General features: G+C 41.3%; 1 pseudogene; it reads right to left on the reverse strand.

Annotated features, from left to right (window-relative positions):
• Window positions 1-5,790: 5,790 nt before the first annotated feature.
• LOC142046404 (uncharacterized) lies at window positions 5,791-7,705 on the reverse strand (annotated as a pseudogene).
• Between the last annotated feature and the right edge of the window lie 13,156 nt (window positions 7,706-20,861).

Below are 20,861 nucleotides of genomic sequence, written 5' to 3' on the forward strand. Positions count from 1 at the left end.
TCAACATTTCTTATTTCTGCTTAAAGGTACATACAACATTTCTTTAATCCATTCTTATTTTTACAATATAATTCATTCTACATTTCACAATCCCTCCTTTTGGTCAAGCTTCACGCCATGACCAAAATTACTGGGTTCCAAATCAAATTTTCTTTAGTTCTTTATCGGTGCATATTTAAAATCATCATATTAGCACTCTGGTTTGGGGCAGCTATCTGTGTGACATGTCTTACACCATTTGGATGCAACAGGAGATTAACATACAAAAATCATTAGGATTTCAAACAGCATAGTCAGGGCTCCCTGAAACAACCAGTTTTCTATGCCAGAGAAATTGAACAAGTTACTTAGCCACTTCCATAAAGAACTCGGCTCTACTTGGGGAAGATATGCGATTTGTTTCTAAGTGGCTAGCGCGATTTATTACCTCATTTGTATCGTCAGGTATAAACAGACAATATTGTTTTCCAATGAGAGCACAGGTCCCTCCTTTGGCCGCCAGCACTATGTCCAATGCCTGACGGTTCTGGGAGGGCCACCTGTCGGATCGCCCCTGTTTCTTTGGCCAGGGCTCTTAAAACTTTCTCGGGTTTTATTTGCCTTATTTAACTACTAACTTGTAACCTCAGGAGCCTTTTTTGTTTTTTTTTTTGTGTTGCCTGGTGTATTACTCCCCAAAGTGGGAATAGGAACTGCCAATATCTTGCCTCTTCCCAGGTGTCATTACTGTTCCATATTGTGTTAAAACAGACAAGGTCCTCCAGTGAGGTCTGGGGAATTGAGTGGGATAACCAGGACAGGAACACCAGTTTGAGAGTGGGCTGGGATGTGGCTGCAGACCTCAGCATTTGAAATAAATAAGGGTCTGAGCTATCCACACTTGCTGCTGGATAAAAGAATTGTCATTGTGGACTCCCCAGACCTTAAGACACCAGCAGCCAGGAACAGGCACCACCAGAGGTGCATGTTGGAGGCAGGGCGGGCCCTTCTGGTTCTGACAACCTCAACTGAGGGAACTGCAGTCACAGTTTATGTCCACCAGGCAGCAGGCGCTAGGCTCACTACTGCTTCTTCTTGGGCCTTGCTTTATGTACTCGTCTGCTTCTGGCAACCCTTATACGAGAGCATAGATTGTAAGGTATTGCAGGCTGTTTCCTCTACGTCTTCTTCTGGAGTCAAAATTGACTCTGCGTGGTCCTGAGGTGATGATTGGTTATGCATACATTTCTCATTCACAGACAATAGATTGAGAATAAACACTTGTAGTTTTTTGATATCAATGAGCAAAAAAGCAGATTGCAGATCAAACCTTGCAAAAAAGTTGCAATTAAACCTTGATAACCAAGACAATTTACATTGAGACCCAGGCCTTTAATGTTTCTCTAATTTACTTAACATAGACACAATAGAAAATCTTGTCTCTTACTAACTAAATCTTAAAACAAAGAGTTAAGAGAGGGCCCAATTTGTAATGCATATGGGAAAACAGAATCTTATAGTCCAGAGGGTCTTTCTTTCTGCTATTCAAAAGGGTGGTTAGCAGGATGAAATCAATATCAACATTAATTCTTATGGGACATTATAAAATCCTGCTCCTACATATCCCTTTTTGACACTAAGATTATTAATCGCCAGTGTCACTTCTTATTTAGTCCACGTAATAGAAAAATACTGGGAGGTGATTTGGCCTTGTGGTTTTAGCTTTGCACACAATTTGTTTTATCCACAGCAACATTTTAAACATTTTAATAAACACAGTACAATTTAAAACCAAAAACAATTAGGGGTAGATAACATTAGTATGCCAGTAGTTGTGGGAGACCATCCAGAAAATATGTTATACCAATGGCAAGCTGTTATGTTTTTCTGCAGTGGCAATTCTTAACATGTCCCATTTGTGTGTATAATATGAATGGTCCAGGTTTTTTGATTTTTAGGAACTATGTTATCTTTTTACCTTTTAACAGATGATTGGTAACTGTTTGCCATTCAATGCAAGATTGATAGAGAATCAGCTAAATCAGTGCTTACAGTAAGCTGACTGTTTGTTGTTGTTGTGGCAAATAGTAAATGTGATTATTGGTAAACACAGTATTACATTACATTTACATTTGTCTTTGGTGGATTGCTAACACTTTTTAAACACTTTTCCCAAGAAATTAACACATACACTAGCCTATTATACAGTACTTTGGATTATCTGGAAGACAAAAATAACATTTTCTACCCCTTTTTACAATATACACTGCACATGTCTAGGGAAAAGCACATTCTTCTATACTATAACTTTTTTAAAACATTAGCCATATCATTTTTCATAAGTGTAACTGTTTGTTTTGTTCTTACAGTTTTCATGTGTACCCTTATAAAAGTGACAGTCTGATTACACAGAGCTATTTTAAGTCAGTGTTTTTAACATTGCTTCTTTTTGTTTTGTGCACTCACCTCTGCTGTTGCTTCAAGAGGGTCATGTTAATTTCTTATTTTTTTCATTACAGCTCTTATCTGCTATTGTTACAAAAAAAAAAAAACCACCAACAACAAAAAGACTCCAGAATCTCTACCTCTTCTCCTGATTTTGACTGCCCTATTGCAAACCATGACTTGGTCTTTATTTAAAAACATTTTAATTTGTAAAGAATCAAGTTACCCTTAAGGGTTAAATGCTAAATCCCCAAGCAAACAGCACTAATTACTGGGTCTTGCAAAAGGTCTGTCAGTTTTGCAACTTTGAATTAAAGAGTCAAATGAATTTTAGTGGCATTAAAACAAAAACAACCAATTTATCTCACACCTAGAAAACAGGAGTTTTTACAAACCAGATATGTTGGTTTAGATTCTTAGAAGTTACCATATTTTCACAGACAAATGATACATACACATTTTCTTTCCTTACATTTCTTTACACTGCTTTGTTTTTGCATAGCTGTATAAATATATGGATTATTTACAGCATTCTTCTGGAAAAGGGTCCCATTTTCCCTTCAGAGATGGCTGCAAAGAAACCAGAATTCTCTCTCTTTAACATGAGTCCTTTTTAACATTTCCACATTTGCTTAATTCCAGCAAAGTTTAACACTCTTTTCACTTAATTCTCTTCTTTCCAAAATGACACTTGTATACGTCAGATTTCACTTTTAGTATTGTTCAGGGTTCCTGACACTTATTGCTTTTTTCATCCTGACACTATTCAACTTAGTTTTTCAACCTTTTCTTTATCTGTTGCTTGCCTGCTTGTCTGGGCCTGATCCTGCTTTTTTCCAGTGACCCATTTGTGAGTGCTATTGTGGTAACTCACAAATTTTGAAAGAAATGTTCAAGGAAAGGGACCAGAAGGGTGGGGGCTAGTGAGGAGCCCCCCCTTGCTGAATTGTAGTGGAACACTAAAGAAATCAGTTTTTGAGGCAGACAACAAAGGGAACAGAACAAGGGGCTTTTGTCCTTTTTTTACAATGAGATGGGAGTATGAAGGGGTTGGGATCGATCCCAGGGTTTGGAGAACGGGGTAAAGGGGAGCGCTCGAATCTGGTGGTGGGAGAGGAGGCTTTTAATAAGCTTTAACTTATTATTTGAATAATTGAGAGGCAAGTTTTTGATTTTGTTCCACCTACGATTTGTCCTTTTCCCACACTGCATGAAACAGTTAACCTCCTCCTTTAGCTCAATTTTGAGTTTTAGGTTGGCCGAGTTGTCCTTTAAGACATTCACTCAGTCTTTGTTCCAAGATTTTAAACAGTGGCCACTGAGTTTTGGCGATCCCCCTGAATGTATCTAGACCATTTTTCCAGAAATTTACAGGAGTCTGGACCCTTTTGTACAGTGGAGTCTGGACCCCATCCTTAATATAAAATAAGCGGAGTTCCTTTAGGGAACTGCCCCGGCTTAGACGTCTGGTTACCCATACAGGGAGGACTTCACACACCAATTACACAAGAAGGAAATTTGGGTTCTGTCAGAGCGATGCACCAGTGCAAACACATAAGGAGCCCAGGCTACTGCCTCATCGCCCTTGCTTTCACACCAGGGTTTTACAGCCAAAGTGGGCGGTTGCGGCTGCGATTGTGCAGATTCACTCACTCAGACCGGCAGGGACAGGAACCCCTTGGTCCAGCCTATCCCCAGACGGAGACGCACCCAGGCTCAAACACTCCACAAGAGGATGGATAGACAACAGAGACCGGACAGTCCTTTTCAATCTGGACAAAAACACAGAAATAATTACCTGAACCAGATTCTGATGTCAGATCCGGGATCCCTACCAGAACAGAGTGGGAACCAACAGGTTTTCCGATGGCGTAGACTTCACTGTGATTGTGCGCCTTTCCGTTCTAGTGAGGACCGTCGGGCCAAATGCCCAGGTGCCGGCTGCCCACGGTCATTCCTATACAAAAATGGTCGAGGAATCACACAGCCCCAGTGAAGAACCGGTTGCCATCCTCGGTGGAAACTTTCCAAATGTCAAAGTTAGACTCAGGACTCACAGTTTGTCAGACCACTCTGTTTTATTAGCACAGCGCTCTGCTAATACACCCAGATAATGTGAGCACCATACAAGACACCAAATTATCTTATTTATACAGATAAAGGGGGGGAGCACTTAGCAAGATAACAAAGGAAAGCAGGAATCTGATTAAGTTTACCTGGGGCTAGCCATGCATATCTTATTTCCTTACTTAACTATTACCCATCTTCTGTTAATGTTTCGCCATTAGCACCCTTGTTTATTCCATGTTTCTTTTCCTGGCACCTGTATTTCAACATTTCTTATTTCTGCTTAAAGGTACATACAACATTTCTTTAATCCGTTCTTATTTTTACAATAGAATTAATTCTACTTTCACAGTAATGACTCTGGGAAATGTGCAGGTCATAGTGGATGGCTTTGCTGCAATGGGATTCCCTAACTGTGGTGGGGCAATAGACGGAACCCATATCCCTATCTTGGCACCGGAGCACCAAGCCAACAACTACATAAACCGAAAGGGGTACTTTTCAATGGTGCTGCAAGCACTGGTGGATCACAAGGGACATTTTACTGACATCAAAGTGAGATGGCCAGGAAAGGTGCATGACACTCACATCTTTAGGAACTCTGGTCTTTTTGAACAGCTGCAAGAAGGAACTTACTTCCTAGACCAGAAAATTACCATTGAGGATGTTGAAATGCCTATAGTTATACTTGGGGACCCAGCCTACTCCTTAGTGCCATGACTTATGAAGCCATACACAGGCACCCTGGACAGTAGTAAGGAGCAGTTCAACTATAGTGCAAGTGCAGAATGGTGGTCCAATGTGCATTTGGATGTTTAAAAGCTCACTGGCGCAGTTTACTGACTAGGTTAGTCCTCAGCAAAACCAGTATTCCCATTGTTATTGCTGCTTGTTGTGTGCTCCACAATATCTGTGAGAGTAAAGGGGAGACATTTATGGCAGGGTGGGAGGTTGAGGCAAATCACTTGGCCGCTGATTACGTGCAGCCAGACAGCAGGGTGATTAGAAGAGCACAGCTGGGTGTCCTGCGCATCAGAGAAGCTTTGAAAACTAGTTTCATGACTGGCCAGGCTACGGTGTGACAGTTCTCTTTGTTTCTTCTTGATGAGAACCTGCCCCCTTGGTTGACTCTATTTCCCTGTAAGCCAACCGACCTCCCCCCTTTGATCACTGCTTTCAGAGGCAATAAAGTCATTATTGTTTCAAAATCATGCATTCTTTATTAATTCATCACACAAATAGGCGGAAAACTCGCAAGGTAGCCCAGGAGGGGTGGGTGAGGAGGGAGGCACTGGGTTCTTAGGCATCTGGGTGAGGAGGAGGGCAGGTGGTGTACAGGGGCTGCAGTGGTGATCTGTGCTCCTGCTGCCTTTCCTGCAGTTCCACCAGACGCCTGAGCATGTCAGTTTGCTCCCCCATTAGCCTCAGCATTGCATCCTGTCTCGTCTCATCATGCTCCTCCCTCCTCTCATTGCGTTCATTTAACGCTTTCCTGGACTCTGCCACTGTTTGCCTCCATGAATTCTGCTGAGCTTTTTCAATGCGGAAGGACTGTATGAGCTCTGAGAACATCATCGCGAGTGCATTTTTTTCACCTTCTAATCTGCACTAGCCTCTGGGATGGAGATGATAGGGGGAGCATAGAAATATTTGCAGCTGCGGGAGGAAAAAAAGGGAAAGTAGTATTTCAAAAGATACATTTTAGAGAACAAAGGGAAGAAATTAAGCAATTCACATTACATAGCACATGTGCTTTTGGTACAAGGTAGCATTTTGCCTCTTATATTGAGTGCCTGCCAGTTTGGCGTGAGATATCACATACGCTCGGCTGGGCAACAGAATTCGGCTTGCAGCAGCCATAGTAAGGTAAAGGGTTTCGGCTTCTTCAACCTTCATAACATATAGGAATGGTTTCAAACAGCAGCACCCTCCTTTCCCATACCAAGCAAAGCCCATTGGGTTTAAAAGGGGGCTGCAGTTTTGGGGTGAATGTGCAGCACAACCCACCCCCCTCACACCCAAATTTTCTGGGATGATCGCTTCATCCCCCTACCCCCACTACCACATGGCTAGTATCAGGGAAGATCCCTGTCAGCCAAATGCAAACAGCTCAGTATGAACGGGCCTCCCTCGACTGCGTGGCTAACAGCAGGGATGATTTTTTTTCAGCCAAAGGCAAACAGCCCAGCAGGAATGAGCACCTCTGAATGTCCCCTTAAACAAATTTCCCATATTTCAATCAGGTGACCATAAATAACACCACTCTCCTGAGGCTAAGAGAGAGAAATAAAGAACAGATGTTACTTGAATGCCACCAAAGCCCAGTTCCATTCACTGCAATGTTTTGTTCTGCAATGATTCCAGACTACTTGCTACTGGCTTGGCATGGTAAAGTGTCCTACCATGGAGAACGGAATAAGGCTGCTCTCCACAGAAACCTTCTGCAAAGGCTTTTAGAGTAGCTCCAGGAGAGCTTCATGGAGCTGTTCCTGGAGGTTTTCTGTTCCATATCCAGACATGTTAACAGACTTTTCCACTAGCTGTACTGGCCACGAATGCATCCCAAGTCTTCAGGGCAAATTAATCATTAAACACACTTGCTTTTAAACCCTGTATTATATTTACAAAGGTACACTCACCAGAGATGCCTTCTCTGGCCTCATGGTCTGGGAGCCCACCTTAGGAGGGTTGGGAAGGTATTGGCTCCAAGGTGATGAACAGTTCCTGGCTGCCAGGGAGAAGGGATTCTCCACTTGCCTGCTGTGCGCTATCCTCAACCTCCTCCTCATCATCATCTTCCTTATCCACAAAATTCTCATCCATGTTCCGTGAGACTCCCCCCTTGCAGGTGTCCATGGACAGTGGTGGGGTGGTGGTAGGGCCCACCCCAGAATTGTATGCAGCTCATCATAGAAGTGGCATGTATGGGGCTCTGACCCAGAGCGACCATTAGCCTCCTTTGTTTTTTGATAGGCTTGCCTGTGCTTCTTAATTTTCACACGGTACTGCTGTGTGTCCCTGTTGTAGCCTCTGTCCATCATGCTCTTGGAGATTTTGGAAAATATATTGGCATTCATCTTTTGTAATAGAGTTTGGATAGCACAGATTCATCTCCCCATACAGCAATCAGATCCTGTACCTCCTGTTCAGTCCGTGCTGGAGTTCTTTTGCGATTCTGGGACTTCATGATCATCTGTGCTGATGAACTCTGCATGGTCACCTGTGCTGATCAGCTCACCACGCTGGTCAAACAAGAAATTAAATTCAAAAGTTCATGGGGCTTTTCCTGTCTACCTGGCCAGTGCATCTGAGTTGAGAGTGCTGTCCAGAGCGGTCACAGTGGAGCACTGGGATAGCTCCCGGAGGCCAATACCATCAAATTGTGTCCACAATACCCTAAAATTCGACCAGCAAGGTCAATTTCAGCGTGAATCCCATGGTCGGGGAGGAGTACAGAAATCGATTTTAAAAGCCCTTTAGTCGACAAAACAGGCCTGGTTGTGTGGACAGGTGCAGGGTTAAATCGACCTAACGCTGCTAAATTCGACCTAAACTCATAGTGTAGACCAGGGCTAAGGCTGACTGTGGAAACCAACCATTCTCATCCATGCGCTTTTTCTCTGCCTACAGTTTCACCAGAGTAACTTGATTAAAGCCTTATCTGTGAGAAAATATTTTAAAGCCCTTTTTATTTCAGAATTTACCAAAAATAAATAAATAAAAGGAACCTAAATGCTGTTTGCCAAGTCTGGCTCTTTTTATTAAAACGTTTATTAATTATTATTATTTATTTATTGTTGTTGTTGTTATTTTATTATTACCTCCTAAGGGGAGAGGGTCACCGATGCCTATGCTATATACTGAAGGGTTCTACTCCCACCCAAGAAGTTCAGCATCATAGCCAACATCCTTTTCCCCAAGGAAGAGATCGGGGGGAACAAGGACCCTCTTTGCACAGCATGCTAGTACCACTGTATTATCAGATGAAGAAGGCATTGCTGAAAAAGACAAGATATCCCTTACTGGCCAAGAGAGCAAGAGATTAAAATGAGGAATAGAACTGAGGTCTTCCTCAGAACTTCCACAGAACTGAACACTATAGACAGTAGTGTCTTTACCTATCTTTCTGGGCAGCTGTGGTCATTCCAGTATAGTCTTTCTGGCATTGGGTTTTATATCAATGAGCCTAGCCACCTGTCCTTCCCAAAGACAGATGGAATTACCCAGACCTCCTGTCCCCAGACCTTGTATCTTTCAAAAAAATCCAGCTTAGCCTCTTCTCAGCCTGGACAGTGAAAAAATCCAGATGGTCTCTGAAGGATTCACCTTGGAAATATCATGTGTTATCAGTTGTGTAAGTTATTATAACTTATTTTAAGACTGGCATGTTATTTCCAGTAGGCTGCCCTCCTGAACTTGCTCCATGCAACGCTTTTCTTGTGAACACCCAGCACTTGGTCTGTGGTCTCTTAGTGGAATTGATCTTTAGATTGATGGGTTCTTCTTTGGATACCTTAAGGACAGTGAATGGGGGAAAAGAGAGACTTGCAATAAGAAAAAACACTGTCTAAGGAACCACAAGAGTCTGAGAGACCCAACTATTAAAAGTATAACAGCTCGGGGAATTAGTCCCGCTATTCAGTGAACATAAGTTTGATTCTAGTTTAAGCAAACACTCAGATAACAGCAATGAACAAAGACAAAACTCATGTAAGCCATTTTCTATCAGAATTATGTATAGCAAGTTATTGGTACACAAAGCAATCCAAGGCATATAGGTACTGTAAGACAAACTGGCACATACCAAGGCAACTGAAGGCAAATTATCATCTATACAGAAGCAATCAGAGCCATACAGCAACTCTAAAGCAAATTATCATTACATAAAAACAATTAAAAGTATTAATAGAAATACAGTTTACTTACTTACCTTGTCTATGTATAAAAGGAAAGCCTCTCTTTCTGCTGAAATATATTTTCTATGGGGAAGAATTGTGGCAGCAATCATTTTATATTGAATGCACACACTTTGGACCTTGTGTTGTTGCTGGTGTATGCTGCACCACTAACACAAAGTCAGGCTGAGGCCAACATAGCCAGCCATGGCAGGATCACCCCAATATGGCCACTTCTTGGCTATTTTTGTGAGAAATATGGCCTTGCCTTCCCCAGGCCCTGACACTCTCTGGCTGCCATATTGGCTCCAGCAGTGAGCACAAGTTAGCACAGCCCTCCAGTCAGTCTGTCATACCCCATGGAACTGCCCCTGTATACATGATCAGGGGAGTGCAAAAGTGCCTTAAAGGACACTTTACACACACATCTATCCCCTTCTCCTGATGTTGAGTTGTACATGTATCATAAGCCTTTCTCCCAAATCTGGACCTTAGCGTCCAAAATCTGGGGGCTTAGCATGAACCTCCAAGCTTAATTACCAGCTTGGATCTTACCTCGCTGCCACCAGACAGGAATTACAGCGCCTGCCTCGCTCTAGTCCCCCAACTTTCCCTGGATGGACCCCAAGACCCAGAAGCTCTGAGTCTTACCGGCAAGGGAAATACTCCACTTCCCTTCCCCCTCCCTCTCCCACCCAGACTTTCCTCTCTGGGCTAACCTGAGAGTATTGATGCAATCTCTTTACATCACAATACCAAGAAGCATATCTCCTCTATTCCAAGAGACAAACCCCAATAGAAGGAAACAGAAATGATTCTCTCTCTCTTTCCCCTCCCACCAATTCCCTGGTGCTGCAGAGCTATCCTCCGTAGATCTAACACAAAGAGAATTCCCTCCCCTTGTTCCTTAGCCTTCCCAGAAGAGGAAACTCAAACAAGTCTTAAAAAAAAAACTTTATACAAAAAAAAGAAGAAAAAGACATCAAAATTTCTCTGTATCAAGAGACAATAATACAGGGCTATTGCTTATAAGAAAATATGAATAAACAGTCTGATTCAAAAAGATATCCAATTTGAAACATTTCAGCAAGCTACACACATGTAAATACACCCAAACACATAAAAGCCTATATTGTTTTCTACCTGTTACTTCAAGTTGGAAACAGAACAGTAGAAGAATAGAAAGAACCTTCTCATAGCTGAGAGAGAGACAAAAGACACAGACCCAAGACAAAAAAGACCCACAAATTCCCTCCCTTAAGCTTTTAAAAAATCCGGCTTCCTGATTGGTCCTCTTGTCAGGTGTTTGGTTCCCTTTGTTAACCCTTTACAGGTAAAAGAAACATTAACCCTTAGCTATCTATTTATGACAACATGTCTCAGCCACAGCTGAGGACTGAGGCCTTTTTATCTTAAAAAGTAGGTCCAATTTGCTCTTTCTGTCATATGTATGGTGCAACTCAGACATATGTTAGTCAGATCCTGAAGCCCACTTCCTCCAGCTCTGTCTCCCCAGTGGAAAACAACAGAACCATTGCTAGGGTGACCAGACAGCAAATGTGAAAAATCGGGATGGGGGTGGGGAGTAATAGGAGCCTCTATAAGAAAAAGACCCAAAAATTGGGATTGTCCCTATAAAATCGGGACATCTGGTCACCCTAACCCTTGCGGTTTTCAGGTGTCTTTACGGAAGTTATTCAAAATCTCAGTTGCTAATGCACATCTTAGGTCTACTGGATATTTTTGTGTGAACTCAAGCTGCTACCTGAGCAATCATTTCCAATTGCACTAATTATTCTGAAACACTAGCAGTTCCTCTCCGGCTGTTAAAATAGACAGATGTCTTTTCGTTGAAGCTCACTTGACTATGTATAACAAGAAAGTCATTTAACATAAACACTTGCCACAGAGGATCTCTGGAATTGACTGGGGTATCTTCAAAAGGCTTCTTTCTTGGATCTCGTCTCTGAAGTAATCCTGCACGTTCAGAGAGACAGCATAATTTCCTTGAAGGTTTCTAAAGCAAAGAAGACTTCTTTTCTAGGAGAGGGCTGGAAGTCTTGTTTTCAGTGGCACTGATTCCATTCTGGTCGTGACAGCTTGTTAGTTTGGGCATCAATCACTGCCTTTTCCTTAGCAAACTTGAGGCCTGAGGTATCTGCCTCTTTATGCTCAGTTGTGAAGTCCAGCTGAGTGAGATCAGATTGTGTAACATCCCCCACTGTACACTCTCTCAAGCAAAAGCTGAGGCCTGGTCAGGTATATTAATGATTATCTGATGTTCCTTGAGGTAGCTGAATTCATTATTTTTTGAATAACAGCTTTTCTTACCTCCTGGATCATGGGGACAGTCATATAATGTAATGGTGCTTTTATTCTTGGATAGGGAAGACTATAACAAAACTAAATTCTGGGCAAGTCGTCGTCCTTTTTTTAAATGTGATGTTCTGTCTACTTTTAACCCCCGTCTCCTTTTATTCTTATTATAGAAACTTATTTTCTGTTCTTGCCTGCGGCCACCACAGCAGTCTGTGATATTCCTCAGAAACTGCATTCCTGCCTGGGAGGATAAAATTCTTGCTTTGCAGATGTCCTTCCTAAACATTAAGGGCTTGATCTACTGCCCATTAAAGTAAATGGAGTTTTTCCATTGCCTTCTGTGGGCATTGGATCAGAACATTTGCAACTCAGAGAAACAGATGCTAATAGTAACTTCCCATCACCCACCTACATACTCTCCTAAATAGTAAAAATCAACCTTCATTATCACATTGGTCAGACAAGTTCATCTCAAGTGGCAAATTACTGTCTGTGATATTAAGGTGATTGCCATTTTAAAATCTAATATTAGAACAGTGTTTATTTCCTTAAACTCTTTAAACTCTGGCCAATGTTCCAGTCCTTCCGCTAAAGGAAATTAAAGGTTACAAGGAGACCAGGAGAAATATTTGCATTTTAATACTAGCTACATGTCTCCCAGTATCCCACCAGAGATGACATCATTGCTCCTAACTGGCAAGGGTGGTCACATGGGAGGTGATGTTTTTATTATGATCAGCTGCAGAGAACTGGTGAGGATGATCTCATCTGCAGCTGAGTATGTTTGAACTTTGTACTTTTCAGTATGCAGAGTCAAAACCCTCTTAGACTGGGATACGTAAGGCAGTCAAATTTCCTGTGAAATTTGAGATGTTAGTGAACGTCTGCAAGAAAAGAATTCTTCAAGAGGGGAAAAAGGTAAATAACGCTCAAGTGAACATTCACTGTATTGACTGTGGAAGTGTGGCCCCTAAGGATATATTCAAGTCTTAATGAGGTCCCATCTGGATTAATTACAAAAGAGCCATTCTTATGGTATAAATATCAGTCTTGCTGCTAATCCTAAAACTTCAGAATAGCTAAAAGGATTTTTTTATGTATTTTCTTGTATTAAATGAAGTGAATTCTACCTAGGGCCAAGGTGCTGGGAATCTTCTGGAAGATGCTGAGAACCCTCAACTCCTAGCTGAAATTTCAAAAACAGGTCTCTAGTTAAGCCCTTGATAAATGTGTGCCACTTCTGCTTCACTGGTATGATTTCCAGGGAATGTGCACTTCCCCGACTTTCAAAGGGGAATGAATGGCAATCTAGTGGCATATTTAGAGTTGTCTGCAAATCAATTTACAGTAGTGAAACAGATTTGAATTGGTGCTCACTCTCATCAGTGTTCAATTATGCAGCCCTTTGTTCATTTCATCCCACTTCCCTAGCTGCTAAAGGATTATGTTTACCTTAATACAGATTTTATTTCAAAAAATGTTTTGATACTTTGCACTGTGGCGAAATTCTGAGGCAGTTCCTGAAATAAAAGCAAATAACTCCCAGCACAGCATGAAACTCTGATAACAGAAACAATCACTTAATCACCACATTTCTGTTTCCATTGGAGTCAGGGCTAGTTAACAGGATCGGCTTGTATACAGAGGGGAGGGGAGCAGAGGATATAAAAATATTTCTCTGCCAACTGATCTAGTCAAGTTTATTTACATGTTTTAAAGAGACAATGCTTTCAAAACAGCATCCTTTCCAAGGTAGCCTGAGAAGCAGACCTAAGGGAGCCATGTGTTTTTGCCTAATATTAAGATTTCACAACCATTTAAAACGTATGCATGTGACTCATATGGTCTGTCTTACCCAATATCATCTATTCAGGTGACACTGAGTTATCCTGAGAGACATCTTGAAGAAGAGAAGGAGTGAAGAGAGAAGCAGAATTAGGTCTGGAAAATGTCTCCATAGACACACTCTCTCTCTCTCTCTTTCTCTCTGGTATGACTTCAGTGAAGGCAAAAAAAACAACTTACGGATATTCTATTATCAGAGAGCTAACTTTGAGTTAGAAATATACTTTCTGATCTTTCTGTATTTTCTTTCCTAACTTGGGTTATGAAGTCTGGGAGGCAGTAATTTGGTCCTTTGCATTTTTATGAGTTAAAAAGAATGGATTTGGGGTTAAGACACTGGACTGGGACTCAGCAGATCTGGTTCAATTCCTGGCTTTGCCACAAACTTCCTATGTGCCACAGTAGCCCTGTGCCTCACTTCCCTATCTGTAAAATGAGGACCATGATATTTTCAAATCTTACAGAGATGTTGTGTCATAAGGGCATAAGAACAGCCATGAATGAGTCAGAGCAATGGTCCATCTAGCCCTGGAGTCTGTCTACTGACAGTGGCCAGTGCCAGACGCTTCAGAGAGAATTAACAGAACAAGGCAATTATCCATCCCCTATCATCCAGTCCCAATCTCTGGCAGTCAGAGATTTAGGGACACTCAGAGCATGGAGTTGCATGCCTGACTATCTTGGGTAATAGCCAGTGATGGTCCTATACTCCAGAAATTTATCTCATTCTTTTTTTAACCCAGTTATACTTTTGGCCTTCACAACATCCCCTGGCAATTAGTTCCACAGCTTGATTGTGTGTTGTGTGAGGAACTACTTCCTTGTATTTGTTTTAAATCGGTTGCCTATTAATTTCATTGGTAGTGCATAGTTCTTGAGTTACTTGAAGGGGTAAATAATACTTCCTTATTCCCTTTCTCCACACCAGTCATGATTTTATAGATATCTATCATATCTTTCACTCTTAGTCATCTCTTTTCTAAAATAAACAATCCCCATCAATCTCTCCTCATATGGAAGCTGTTCCAAACCCTTAATCATTTTTGTTGCCCTTCTCTGAACCTTTTCCAATTCCAATATATCTTTTTTCAGATGGGATGACCAAAACTCCACACAGTATTCAAAGTGTGGGCATGCCATAGATTTATATAGTGGTATTATGATATTTTCTGTCTTATTATCTATCCCTTTCCTAATGGTTTCTAACAGTCTGTTAGCTTTTTTGACTGCTGCTGCATATTGAGTGGATGTTTTCAGAGAATGATCCACAATGACTCCAAGATCTTCCTTGAGGGGTAACAGCTAATTTAGACCCCATTGTTTTATATGTATAGTTGGGTTTATGTTTTCCAAAGTGCACTACTTTGTATTTAGCAATATTGAATTTCATCTGTCATTTTGTGGCCCAGTCACTCAGTTTTGTGAGATCCCTCTGTAACTCCTCATAGTCCATAAATATTTGGGTGACATTCTTATACTATGATGATGGGGGGCTATGCAAGTACCTAGACAGGCAAAAAAGAATGTGACTGTATCTCAGTAAACTAATCTGTGAGAAAAATGAAGACCACAGAGCTTTGAGGCAATCTACACATTTCCAATGAAAATGGGAGAGAACTGTGGTCTGAAGCACAAGTCTGAGCACCAGGTACTCCTGACTTCTAATCCCAACATGGCCACTGATTTGGGCATGCCATTTACACTGTAATTCAGTGTCATAACCTGTCAAATGGGGATAATGTTACTTTCTTTCCTTCACTGGATATTGTGAGAAATAATTAATGTTTGTAAAGTGCTTAGAAAAAGAAACCTGCTCTATTAAAGAAAATTGTTTTAATTATGAAAATCCCATGCACTGAAATTTTTTTCTACATAACTAGCACTTTTACTGTCAGAAAGCATGTGGTAAACAGTAAGCTATTTCCCCATTATTTTTAGTGTGAAATATTTCATTCAGAACTACACACTTTGTTATCTTCCATCTATTAGCTATATAGATCTATATAAATCCAGTTCGATCTTTGTGAGATCCAAAATGTAATAAATGATTGTTCTGGTCTCATCTTAGTCTGAAATTTAGTTAAGAGCCTATTATCAGTATCTAATAAGAGGTATTGATCTGTAAGCTCTTTTTCAACTTGAGTCTAACTGGAACAGTGGAACCCTGCCAAGATCTTAGTGAGATGCTGGATTGTGTAATATGTGAAATATTTGAGACAACCACTGAAACTTGGTTTGGTGGTCAGAATGAACTCATTCTAATTACCATCCACTCCAGGTTACATCTTTCTTTCCAAAGATTTTAACCACATCTGTGACTTCCAGACCATCTCTTGGCAAGATTAGACTCTCGGCCTATGTATCTGCCAATCCAGAGAGACTACTCATATCTAAAAGCTATCTTACATAAACTGACAATTTCCTAAAAAGTCTGCTTTTCTGTTAAAGAGCTGATGACTTGGACCAAACGATGCAGTCGTCTCATCTGCACTGATTATGGATTTTGTGAATAATGGAGAACAACGTTTGTAATTGTCATATAGGACTGTTGTTTTCCTAACTGTAAGTCTGGAAATCTTCTGGCCCTTTTCCTGTGGCCATGTGTAGTGTTGTAGTATCATTCACTAAAGATAAAGTTACTGTATTTTCAAAATTACAAACTAGGATACTCTTTGGTGACAATACTTATATAAAAGTACTCTTAGCTTAAATCTGCACACCGGTGTTGTGCAGCCATCCTCTGACTCAGCAATGGCCCATTCATACTTCTTGGAATGAAGGCTTTTTTTCAGTAGCTTATGTTCTGAGTATGTAGTGTGGCATTGAACAAAACAGCTTTGATGGTGTCATTTGACTTTTCTCTTCACTCCAAACACAATTTATCACAATGGACACTCATTCCACTGGACGGTTTGTTCCCGGTAAACATTGAGAAAATTCTTTTCTCTATAATATGTCATGAACAAATATTTTGAAGTTATTTGTAAAAATGAATATTTTGAGTGTTGGAATGAAAAACCAAGTGTCCTGAAAGTTCAAGAGACACCAGATGAAAATCCTGGACTGTCCTAGTAAAATGAGGACATATGGTCACCTTAGTTAAAGAGAGTTGCATTACATAGGTTAGTTTCAGTTTGCAAGGCCTCAGAGTGTTCTGGGTTTCCTCAGAATCATTCCAGTGCGCTCTCTCATTCAAGAGACACATATTACTAAGGGATTGATCAAAGGGAAAGTACAAATTCAATGCATGAAGAGACAAGAGGCATAAAAATGCGGACAAATTGGTAAATAAACTAACAAGAAAGGAGATTAATAAAAAACAAGGGAACAGCTTAAATAATGACCAATAAAATCTCAAAAGATGTTAAAATGGGGAACCTAATGACTCACTTTTAAGTCAAATATTGTACAGAAGTATTACTGACATATCTGAAATTTGGTACAGTAAACCATATTCCCAAATCCTTGAAATAGGCCAAGTCACCAGATGCTTCCTGACAGCTTGTGAGACACTTGGTGCTTGCGTGCAGTTCCTAACAAAATGATCTAAGCTAAATTCCCAAGGCACTTGACCCAGTGTGTGATTTCCTAGGATCAAAATTATGTACAAAATACTGAACTAAAATATTATCAGGGCTCCATATATATTATGATTCCATGGCAACAGAATTTGCTGTAGAACTGTGTTCCAGAAGCTATTATTATTAGTTAATGTACAAAGAGGATGCCCAGAGTCCCTCATCAGGATCAGGGCCCCATTGTGCCAACTACTGTGCAAACATGCAGTCCCTGCCCTGAAGAACTTGGGCTAAATAAGGGCAAGGTGCACAAGAGGGTGTAAGACGTAATGGTAGCAGACATAGTGCTGAACCTCTAACCTTTGTTTTATGAAAGATCTATGTTTCTAGCCCTCTTGGTTGTAAAGACAGTATTGAAAATGCTAGCCAAGTATAATTAATGCAGTGAAGTATTCATGAGTTTTTAGACAGCTTGAAACAATGCATCTGAGATATTAGCTGCCCTATTCTTCTGGATGGATTGTGAACTCTGGGTCTTAAATATGACCATGTAAATAGCAACACTGATAAGTATTTAACTGCTGATGATTTAATGGATGAGGTAATGGACTCATTGCACAATTCCAAATTGCCTTTCTCACCTCTGCAGCTGCCATACATCCCAACTGCCCCTGCCTGGCTACCAAAACTTCTGCTTCCACCACCAACTTCTACAATATGGTTATGTGTTGTCAACGCAAAAAATCTCTGGTGCATTGAACATGAAAAACATAGGGACAGCATAAAATTAATGAAAATGGATATTAAGATAAGAAGCCCAGAACTGCTTGTGCTGATCGGATAGTTTGATTTAATACGCAGTTAATTAAAACCCTACATTTTGAAATTTAAATGAAGCTGCCATAAGCTTTCCAGTTTGGTGCATGACAGTGCCACAGAATCCAAGCATCTAACTCCAGAATTTAGGTTCAGCTTTTCATTGAACACACAGAGCCTTGAATATAATATACAAGAAATAAATACAGCCCCCAAAAATGTCTGAATTTGATTATTTTTGAGCTGAGAAATTATGTTCTGTAGCTATTTTAGTCCAGAGAAACAGAAGAAACCAAATATACTATTGAGAATACCTTAAAGGAGCCGATTTACATAATTTGTATTCAAGACCATGTATAACAGGGGTAGGCAAACTTTTTGGCCCTAGGGCCACATCTGGGTATGGAAATTGTATGGTGAGCCATGAATGATCACGAAATTGGGGATTGGGGTGTGGGAGAAGGTGAGGGCTCTGGTTGGGGTGCAGGCTCTGGGGTGGGGCTGAGGATGAAGGGTTAGGGGTGCAGGAAGGTGCTCCAGGCTGGGACCAAGGGATTTGGAGGGTGGGAGGGGGATCAAGGCTAGGGAAGGGGTTGGGGCTCAGGAGGGGGTCAAGGTGCAGGTTCCGGGTGGCACTTGCCTCAAGCAGCTCCGAGAAGCAGTGGCATATCCCCCTTCCGGCTCCTATGCAGAGGCATGGCCAGGCAGCTCTGCGCACTGCCCCATCCTCAGATACTGCCCTTGCAGCTCCCATTGGCCACAGTTCCCAGCCAATGGGAGCTGCAGGGACAGTGCTTTGGGGAGGCACTCTGCAGAGCCCCCTGGCTGCCCCTATGCATAGGAGCTGGAGGAGGGGGACATGCCGCTTCCAGGAGCTGTGCAGAGCAGGGCAAGCCCCCTGACCCTGCTCCCCAGTGGGAGCTCGAGGGCCGGATTATAATTTTTGGAGGGCCTGATGCGGCCCCTGGGCCACAGTTTTCCCACCCAATGTATAACGTATAATTTATGAAGACATAATTTCATAGCCCTAAAAACACCTTTCTGTTGTATAGCCTAGAGGATTTATTTGCATGATAATGGAAGCCAAGCACTAAATGTTTCATACCCATCCATATAGGTAACTAATAGAGAGTCATACCCCTAAGATCCTTAACAATTCTATCTCGACAAAATTCATTGTTGGGGTAAAAAATTGTTTAGGTTTAAATTATGGTTAAAGGGTTTAAGGTTTATACCCCTTCTGGTGTATTATTAACTGTGTCCAGTTAGCACTGAGTGGACTCTAAATACAACTTAAATGCATCTTCTTTAGACATCTCTAATATGAAGTCCAAAGTGGAGCTGGCCACACACTCTACTGCAATACTCTGTGGAGTTAAAATGAGGGCAGAGGCCATTTCATATCACTCTTAATCCAATTTTGATACACTCGGGTTTGTTAGCTTGTTTTTTGTCCAACTCTAGTTTGGAAATTTATCCCATCTTTATTTTATACTAGAAACTACAGGATTCATAGCAACAGCATCCCAGCAGCACAGGAGTTGGAACTATAGAGACAGCCCCCAGAGCTATACTAAGCAGACAAGCCAAGCAGAGATGCTCATTCATGAGCCAACCCCAGGAGACTATCTGAAGCCAACCAAGGGGTCAGCCAAGTTCAGGGAGCATTCCAATCTTGTCAAGGTTGGGCTGAGGCAAAGCCAGGGGCTTCAGACACTCACCAAAGGTAAGATGTCTGAAGCCAAGTTGAGACAGGGTAATGAAGGCATCTGAAGGCAAGCCAAGCCCATAGAGTTTTCTGAGTTTCACAGAGGATGAGAAAAGCTGACCAAAGTGCAGCAGAGCTGCATTAAAGTTCCTCTTTATTCAATGGAACTGAAACCCACTACACTTAGTCACTAACAGTTTGCAGTAAATTCTGAAGCTATCTATCCCCATCATCCTTCCCCAAGGCAAAGAAAACAGCACAACAGAAAGATGTCATTTTATTGTGATGGCAAGATGTCTCATACTCCCCCTGGTAAGATAACACATCACATACAATCATTTCAGTTCACGTGATGGTGAAAGACTGATTCACTCAGTCCACAGCACTAATTGTTTTTTCTTCCCAATGAAGAAAGGTCTCTCTCTCTCTCTCGTCTCAATGATGTCTAAGGGCCAGATCTGACACCTTTATTCATTCTGGATATTGTTTTACTCCATGAGAATTTCCATTGATTTGATTGGGGCTAATTCACAATGTAAGATGCTATTTTCTGAGTTAGGGTGATATAATCAGGCCCTAAAAGGGGGCATGCTAACAGTCTACAACCATTTAAAGGGTATAAACACTCAGAAGGGGGATTAATTATTTATTATGGTACAAGGGGGAGGAGGGTGACTAGGCATTAGGGAAAGAAATCAAGATAGACTAAAAAATTAGATTGAATCTCAGGAAAAACTTCCTGACAGTGAAATGCATTATGCTATAGAAATGTCTCCCAACAGAAGTGGTGGAAACCCAAAGCTTTGGACTTGCTTTCAGCCTGATAAAGCACTAGTATATACACTGTAGTGAACAATCCTGCATGTTGAAACTGGCTGACACAGGTCTTTTCCATCCCAAACTTCCATGATTCTCTGTTTTCTACCTCCTCTTGCTCCCTGATAGATGTTCTCCCTGTCATTGAAATACCTACCTAACAAACCCACTTCCAGATTGTTCTTCAGTTTTCCCACAACATTTTAGCCTAAAATTTGGAATAACTTTATACAGCTTTCCACCTACTTCATTGGCCCTTAGTCTATTCTCCTCCTCCCTCTTCTTCTTCTTTTCTTTTAAGTTCTGTTTCCATCTGTGGCTCAGGAAAGAAAAAGGGTAGGTGCTACTTAGCACTATTGCTAATGAGCAAAACATACTTTCAGGGCACTGCTTGCAACCTGCATTTGACTATCTGAGCCAAAACACAAGTGTTCTCATTCTTTCTGCTTAGTA

The sequence above is a fragment of the Chelonoidis abingdonii genome, chromosome 1, assembly GCF_003597395.2.
Source record: "Chelonoidis abingdonii isolate Lonesome George chromosome 1, CheloAbing_2.0, whole genome shotgun sequence".
In the NCBI taxonomy this organism is placed as follows: Eukaryota; Metazoa; Chordata; order Testudines; family Testudinidae; genus Chelonoidis; species Chelonoidis abingdonii.